Genomic DNA, 8,857 nt, shown 5'->3' with positions numbered 1-8,857 from the left:
GCACAGCGTAAGTGGCCCAATAAGTTACATCGATCGATGACAAGATAAATACCCGCTATAAGCGAACAATTACACTATTGTAGATACATGGTAAGAATACTGCAAAGACATCAGGATAAGGTGTAGTTGAGGTGTAGTGGCTGAATTAGTTGTTGAGTTAAGTGGGAGTCGAACGTGTGGCAATACATTAGAACTACACGCTGATAAACTAAGCTGCCTTATAGTGTGGTGAGCTCATGCCGATTCTATTTTCAATCGGGCTAAACAAGGTCCTTACTACTCTGTACTCGTGGTGTGAGTAAATTTGGCCCCGGAATACTGTTTTAGCCAGTGGCAGACTCACGTTGTCGCTCCCGCCTTGAAATTACGATCATCAGTAATTTACATACTGATTAAACCTTGGCCCTGGTTTCATGAGCCATGAGTAGGATTTACTTCGTAACCACCTGAAGAAGGGTGCCATTACACCATCACTTCAGGTCGAGGGTAATTGCGAGAAAGTTGCACGTTAAACGATAAAATATCCTGCTGCTAGAACAGTAAATCATCATTACAAAACGATACTTCATTTTCCCTTTGACCATACTGATCTTAAGACACACAACATGTTTGAAATTAGAGACAGATGTAGCTCTCTCTATGTCAATCCTCAGCATATGAAACGCGGAAGTCACGGCTCAGCAAAGTGTTTTAACTATCTACAACCTCTTAGAGACCTCTTCAAAAAAGAGTCAACTTGTTTTTTATTATTTGTTTTGTTTTTTATATTGTTAAATCCGTAGACTTTAGTTCAATGATAAACTTTTTACGAGAAGGTATTGTATCCGTAAAAAGTGCTCCTAAGGCGAAATAATGAGCAAGTGTGTTGTCAGGCTTCGCGCTTGGCTGATGTTGAGAGGCATTCACTTATCGGCAGAATTGTCGTCGTTGCTCCACCAGGTGTGCATCGCGTCCAGGCGCAACTGATAACATGCAAGACTGCAGTGAATGCTGTAAAGGCAACGGGCGTAATATTGTCTGCCCAGGAGTCTGATGATATGGCACAAGTGCTGGACCCTGCGGCTCTGGAGTTCAGTGGCTTGGAGTGTGTGCTGATCCTCCTGTTGCTGAAGTCGGCGCTACGCAAGTCTGCAGATCCTGGCCAGCTGTTCCCGGAGGGCTCCCCGTACCCGGCCTATTCGGCTCATCAATCTCCGACATCCCCGGACTACGACAGGTTGTGGCCGTGAAATGGGACTCTAACTTGCCTCCTGACACAGTGCGAGCTGTCGCGCCTGGGGCTGCGTCACTGTCAACGTCTTGGTCCTGCCCGAAGGGAGCCATAATTTAGTTAGGGCAAGGGACTGGATGAAAGGGTGAATGGTGGTGTGAACGGTGTGATATAAGGTAACCGTTCATGATGTGGAGGAGTTTTCGATAGTCTAGCTATTCAAACTTTGTAGTTATCGCTAAAAAAAAAAAAAAAAAAAAGACAAACAACATACAGAAAAAACCTCGAATTTCTTCAATTCCATCAAAAAAATTGGAGGATTTAATCAAGATTACTGCAAGTCAAGGATATTATTCTTTTTTCTTTCCTTCTCAGCTGACTTCTAAAATGGTGGCACTAATATAATTTTCAAAGTCGGAACTGGTACTTATCATTTTCATCAACTCTATGTTCACACACAAGGCTCGCACTTGGACTCACAACATCAGGGAAACGCTGTGGCGCTATACCTGAACCGCCCACCCTGGCCATCTTGGACTTCTTGGCGATGTATCAGGCCCAACGCATTTTCTTGATAAGTGCCTGTGAGAGAGACAGCGAGAGAGCTAAACACAAGAAGAGCTATGGCGAATGAAATCATCTTAGAAGGCTACTATGAGACTACAAATTTACTTTAATGATGATTTTAATTTTTAATCTGCCATATGGTTATTTGATTCCCTAATGTGTTCATTTCATTTCACTGGGGGATCTTTCACAACCGCCTTTTTGGAAGCACGAATGCATTAGAATTATGCGGGCCATACAGAAGCCGCTAAATACATGTAATAAGCTACTGCATTTATAGATAATGTAAACATTTTCCAAGTATACTGTTTGTGTTTTGGTGAACTGTTCGCTCGTATTGCGTTTGTGTGCGTACTGCTGCACATTGGACTCGATGCTATGGTATTCACGGAAAACATCATTACGTGTGCATTTGTTTGGAAAGACTTGCACCTAATGTACAGGTAACTTCCGAAAGATTCAGACAGATTCAGCTAGCATTTGTTGCAAGCAAATCAACCTTCATCCACATCCACGGCACCCGAGTTTATTCTCTTGCCTCTCGATTCACATCTTCTAATTGTGGCTTATGCGGATGTTTCATCTACAGAATTAGTATGCTGATAATTATAATCATTTTACGCTCACGCAGATATAAGACTGTAATCTGACTATCTCTAAAGAACGAGCGAGCAATTTGTTCAAGTAAGCTTATGTTGTGATACTAAAATAAGTTGAAGCCCTATTTTTTAATAAACAGAGAAATTTGAGTCGGCGCTAATGTTGTACAGAGAGTCTGATGACAACGAGCGTTTTTCTCAAAGAAAGACTTCATATAATATATAATCAATCATCATATATATGCTTTTTCAGTAGTACCATTACTACTGACCGTCCAAACGCAACTCTCTGCCCTGTAACGTTGGCACTGCTGCTCATAGAATGTGTTTTTCTGTTTTGTGTACTTTGTGTACCTGTGTGTATGTGTTCAGTGTTCCCAGCGGCCAAGACTTCCTCCTGTTGCTCGCTGCTCACGCCACCGGTATTGCTCCTTGAACGTACGACTACAGTAGCTCAGCCCTCCACACACGCTTGGGGGTGAATATAAACAGTATAACACATAAGCTCGTTCTCCACTTCCAGCTCTGATGCTCATTCTCACAGGATCCATGACAGCTTCAGGATGCAAAGCTCGTTATAATACTCTGAGTCGAGTATACTAGGTGACACCGGCTACCACGTTATGGTTACCATGACTTGCTGTAATGATCTGTATAAAAGCTGTCAGTACTGAGCGTGGCACGTGTGAGGGTGAGAGTTTTTTCTTTGTTCTTTTCATCGGGCAGGCTCCCTTGTTGTAGGCTGTACGTAGTTTGGTATAGCGTGACCTTTTTCTTGTCTTGCAGCGGCATTCCTCAAGCATCTCTGTTCATCGCGCGAAATCGAGGGCGTCAAAACGGCACATTTTTACGCTGTAGCTCACGCGTAAATCTACGGCAATAGTCCTACATCTTCTATGCAGCCTTTCACCTGATTCGCCCGTGCCAGACTACAAGTGGAATTGTATGTTCTCGATACAGACGCTGTGGCCTCCTTAAATAAAAATTGCTTGTTGGTATTGATGAAGATGACGACTGATGAGGGAGATAAACAAGCTTGGGATCGAGGATGCTCTTTCATGTTAATGTTGTCACGAGGTATTAAAGAAGAATGGCGGTGAGGACTGTGAAAAGGCAGTTGTTAGTGAATAGGTGAAAGCAACGCAAAGCGTGCTCCGTTATCTCTCTTTCACACAACAACAATATACAATATATGCGATGCCGATGATAATGTATAAGAGGATCAATCTCAGAAAATTACAAAATTAAACATATAAGAGTTCAGCGCAAGCTCGTATTTTGTAAAGTGAAGTTGATACTGTCACATGTCACGTGGTCTGAGGCCTGGCGATGGCTAATGTACTTGGGCCTACAGGAGTGTGTGATTGCCACAAAAGACATTCTTGATGACCGGCATGGCATTGAAGTCAATACCTCGGTGTTGGCTACGCGTCAATTCGAGCGCCGAAGTTGTGTCCCCGACGACAGCAGACGCAAACGCAGTGCCAGTTGTCCGGGTGAGAATGTACAGTTCATTACGGTCCTCGTACATCGCATAACGTCCTGCAGCTTGGGCGTCAATTGGCGGATTGGGCAAGTGTCAACTACAACACCGTAATAGAAGAAGTGCGAGTGGTTTAACTGTACTCAAGAATAACAATTTTGTCTCTCATTTCTCACTTGACTTTCAAAGAAGAAAATAAATAAACTAGTCTGTACACGTTCGAAATAATGAAACAATCCGTCCCCTGTCGTGGATCTTGGGGGTAGGGGCCGCTAGAAATAACACCAATTATTCCCTCCCGCCTAAGAAAATGGCGTCCGTGAGATGGAGTGTATATTTAATCTAATTTTATTCTCGTCTTGAGTCGCACTGTCGCTTGGAGTGTTTCGCGAAAAGACAAGTTTAGATCTGCGAATTCGTGTTGATGTTCTAATTCTCTTTTTTATTTAATGAATTGTTTTCACAGCTATCATGGTTTAGCAATATAGGGGGGTAGGAATGGAAACTGAGTAATCCGTACAACATGACCCTGACTCCAAACTGATGCCGATGAGGTTAAACGATAGCAGCGATATAGCTTTCGGACCCACGCCCGCTGGCGCCACAACCTTTTCAATGAAACGCTGGGCCAAGGGCGACAAGGGCGGAGTTGTGGTGGCGACAAAAGCTCCTCCTCTTCCTGACGCTGTCCGTTCTGGTATCATGTGAAGCCCAATTTTAATGTACGCATCAGGTATGCTCCATCCAGACTATTCCATGGCGCAGGAGACAACTAATCGTTACTCTCGCGGCCTCTGTTCTATTTGCATCCAGGACCGTCAGACATCAATAGTGGCTCTTTTTCCTTCTCACTGAAAAGATATGAACCCTTTATACGACCTTTAGCGCAGAAAAGACCGAGACAGTCCGGTTTTCCTAATTCAGTGACTGTCTATTATGTGAAGTGTTGAGCTCCATATCATTTTGAATTGGTAATGTCGATTATATGAAAGGCGCAAGTTCAGGATCATGCTAAAATTGTTGAGTGGAAGGTTTGGGATCCTCGAAAACTTCTGCGGATTTAACAGACTAATTCACTCCGTACAATCATATGGGACTTTGTTGACTAGTACGAATATCAAAGAACAATCTAATTTGTTAATGTTTCGTGATCCTTTATCTCTCATAAATTTTTTATTCGTGTAAACGTATGTCATCGCATTTCGACTTTCTTATATACTATTCAAATAAAATACTTCTACGCAGTACTTGGGTAGAGCATGTTTGTCAATAAATTTATTATATCGTCTGTCCAGATCGTACGGCTTGTGGGCTTTCAAAGATTTGGGTATACTTCGACGTGCTGTTCAAGAAAACTAGTTGCCTGTCGTCGCTCTATCCCTTTCGACGCCACGTATGGTGAGAAACACTGATGCCCGGTCGATGCAACTCAGGTTCAAGTCGGCACGCTCGTGCACTAAAGATCTCCATGACTGTGTGAGAGCTAAGAGGTTTGTGGCTATGGAAATCGCTCCTGAGCAGCCAATCACGGGCAAGCACACACACAATGGCTCTCATTGCACGAGCTTGAACGTCAGCAACTCCTCAACGTCTCATGCCGCATCACCTCAAAGTCATGTCGCACGCAGCGCGGACGGCAGTTCCCGAGCGGCTGTCGTTGCGGCGGCCGACCGACGAACACGACGACGCAACAGTGTTGTGCCTCGGGTTCGCAGTCACGGCGGGGGGGGGCGGACGATTGGGACAAATAGCTTCGCGGTCCTGGTTTGTCGCAGGGACGTCATCAACATGTCGACTCACAAGCTGCTGTGGACCGTCCGGCGCAACGGTTTCCAGAGTGGTGGGGCAGATTCGCCACATGTTATGCTCGCGCAGCCACGCAGGCCCTGGATGAACACATAAGAGAAAAGAACTAAAACTTGGTGTGGAAGGGAGCCGTTCCGAGCGAAGCGGCGTAAGAATTCTGCGGCTGGCCATGGCCCCCCCCCGTGTTTTCCCCCGGGAAACACACAGAAGTTTTTCGACCAGTCGGCGATAATAACAGTGTGAAATCAAAGAAAACGAGTCAGGAAAGTAAAAAGAGGAAGGGTTTGTTGTGACAAGGGAATTGCCTTTTAAAACAAAGTGTTGATGGAGAGAAGGCGCCGCAGAAAAGCAAATATAACCTGGCGGCGTTTGTTGATGTGTGTGCCGTGAGGAATAACCAAAAACAACATAAAAATCAGGTGGCAGAGAATTACAGTACAAAATTTAAGGTAAAGGTACAGTAGACTGATTAACGACAGCGTAGACACATCTATGTTCTTATATCATAGGTCTGAACAAGTAAATAGCTAGAAGGAGCTTGAACGGAGAGTACCTAAACAAGATCGTGAAGACCCTTATTCGTGTGCTGTGGGGAATAGACTGTTGTACCCACACGTGCTGTTTGCACGTGCAATGAAAACAAAACCAGAAGAGAACTAAAACGTTTTTGTTTTTTTTGTTATACATACAGACTAGCATGATCATTAATAACTGCTAAACCCCCCTAAGAACTATGAGAATATATCGGACAACATAAAATTTATACAGAGCAAAAACACCAAAAAAAAAACAACCCAAAACAATACAGAGCTAAAAAAGAAAAGAAAAAAAAAAACCAATAACTCTAGAACAGAGCAACATGAGGGACAGCGGACACTAATATCAACATGTATCGCTCTCACATTATGGCGACTGACAGGCTCCTAGGCGTAATAGCAAGTGAGCCAGCAGAATGAAGATCACAACACAGTACAAGCCCATGCAAGATAGGGAGTGCTTATAGATTAAACTGGAAAGATGGCGGAACACAGCTCAACCACAACACTTGACAGCTTTCTAACACACCAACAAAAGAATAGGCACAACAGGTAAAACATACACTCGTGTCGGAAACAGCGACCCTTCGGCACATCCTCCCGAAGTCCCCATACCCCGTCACAGTGCGAATTCGAGAGGTGAAGACACGTGGCCCCTTGCAGCCAAGATCAGACCTAACAAAAATATTGTAGTTCCTTTACAAAAAAAATAAATAAAAAAAATGGGTGGGGGAGTTGGATCGAAAACGAGGAAAGTGGAGCCTAGGAGAGAAGTGCTGTTGTCAACAAAATTAAAATATCATCTTTAGATTTGCAGGAATAAGTTCATTTATTATCTAGTTTATTCCTTAGCCGTAGGTCAGCATGATGCAGTGCAAAGTCGCGATAGTTTTTCTTCATCTGCAAGATTATCCCTTTGATAAGCGCGCGTGTGCGCCTGTCGCGGACTATCAGTTTGTTTGTCACCACCAGCTCACTGACTTACAGTCTTCTCAACATTCACAGGCTTCCATAACGCTCTCCCCCACCCACCACCCCGTAACCACGGTCCAAAAAGCAAAGGTGCGAGATCCTGTCACAAGCACTCGCGCGAGTGTCAACCTCTGATTGCAGGGGTTCTTAAAGGATTTCGGACCGCGGGCCACCGAAGAATTTATGGGGACCACCAAGGTCCTAAAAATCACGTCTGTACTGATTTCTTCTCTTTCCTATTCGCCCCAGTGGAAGGCATAGGCCGCAACACACCCCGCATCGGACCTCAGGGGTCCTGGGCATGCCTCTCTAGTTTGGGACGGGTGTCATGCCAGCTGTCTCTGCCCTCTGTGGAGCTGTATTCTTATGATATTCAATTTAAGGCAGAGCAGCGGTCGAAAAATTGTCAAAAAATTGTACAGTTTGGCTTTTCATTACATTTCCTACTCGTCAAAGTTATATTTGTTTCTATCATCGCCAAGTTTGGTTTTTTCATTAGAAAATCTAAGAACGATATTCTATTTTGTCATATGAAAACATCTATTCTATCTATTTCTTTCCCCCACGCAAGATTAGCGCAGAATAGGATGTTTGACGCATACGCACACACTCGCCCCCACGATGGGCATACTGTGTCACGAGTCGTATATCGTCGAATAGGGTCATGGACATGAATTTGTCAAAACAAATGCTGAGTCAAACTTGGCCCACTATGATACCGAGCTCTTTTCTAGACGCACACAAAGGGTCGGAACTTCTTATTTGACGCTATGCTACAGACTTTGGCATATAGCCACTTCAGGAATTATACACTATGCCGAGCTAGACGGGGTCATAGGGCACCCGAACACGTCTCGGCTGTGCTCGGCGTATCCACAAGGCAACTGTCCTGGCCCCGGATGTATAAACAATGGTGACGTGCAATTCAAGAGCTTGTTCTGGATAATTTTCTTTTTCTAAGACATTACCGTTAATATTAGAATGTTTATTGTGCTGTAGCATAGCCTCATTTTCTCTCACAATACACGTAAAAACAGATAAAACCACGTGACATCTCTTTAGAGCCGTCGACTAGCAGCTAAAAAAGTAATATTTCTTAGTCACCGAATTCGGCTGTCGAAAACACGATCAGTTCAATGTGGTTAAGCGGACGCTGAAAATAAAGGCGGAAGTTTCGATTTCTCCTCAAAGCCTCGGTAAGTCTCACATAGATGCGAAACATTTACACATTTGAGTCCCTTGGCCAATGGCGTAGTTAATTTATGTACTGCACTTTGTCAAGGAAATGTGAGGGAAACAGATGCTTTACATATCATTTGCACAGAAAAAAAAGGTGGTGGGGGGATGGTTTACCCCTCAAATGTAACAACAGAATTTGAAGACTAGATATGTATACATTTCTAACACACAATGATAATGCTATCTAGTCATGCGTTTGAAGCCATTCAGTGTCTAGAGAGCACTCATTGTCCACCGTAAAGGCCATGCAGGACACTGGTGCTTTTCCATACAAAATCTTTGACATAATAAGATACTGTCCCTAGCTATCAAAATCAACCATCTTTAATTCCAGTGTGAATACAGAGGGTAATGTCTCATAAAAAATCCTAGAACAGCGGACAGAACTATGAGGGCAGCTCCAAATTATGGTGTGCAGTCAGTGATGTAGTCTCTAGATTTCATG

Source organism: Pomacea canaliculata, linkage group LG5, assembly GCF_003073045.1.
Source record: "Pomacea canaliculata isolate SZHN2017 linkage group LG5, ASM307304v1, whole genome shotgun sequence".
Lineage (NCBI taxonomy): Eukaryota > Metazoa > Mollusca > Gastropoda > Architaenioglossa > Ampullariidae > Pomacea > Pomacea canaliculata.
This window is presented reverse-complemented; position numbering follows the sequence as displayed.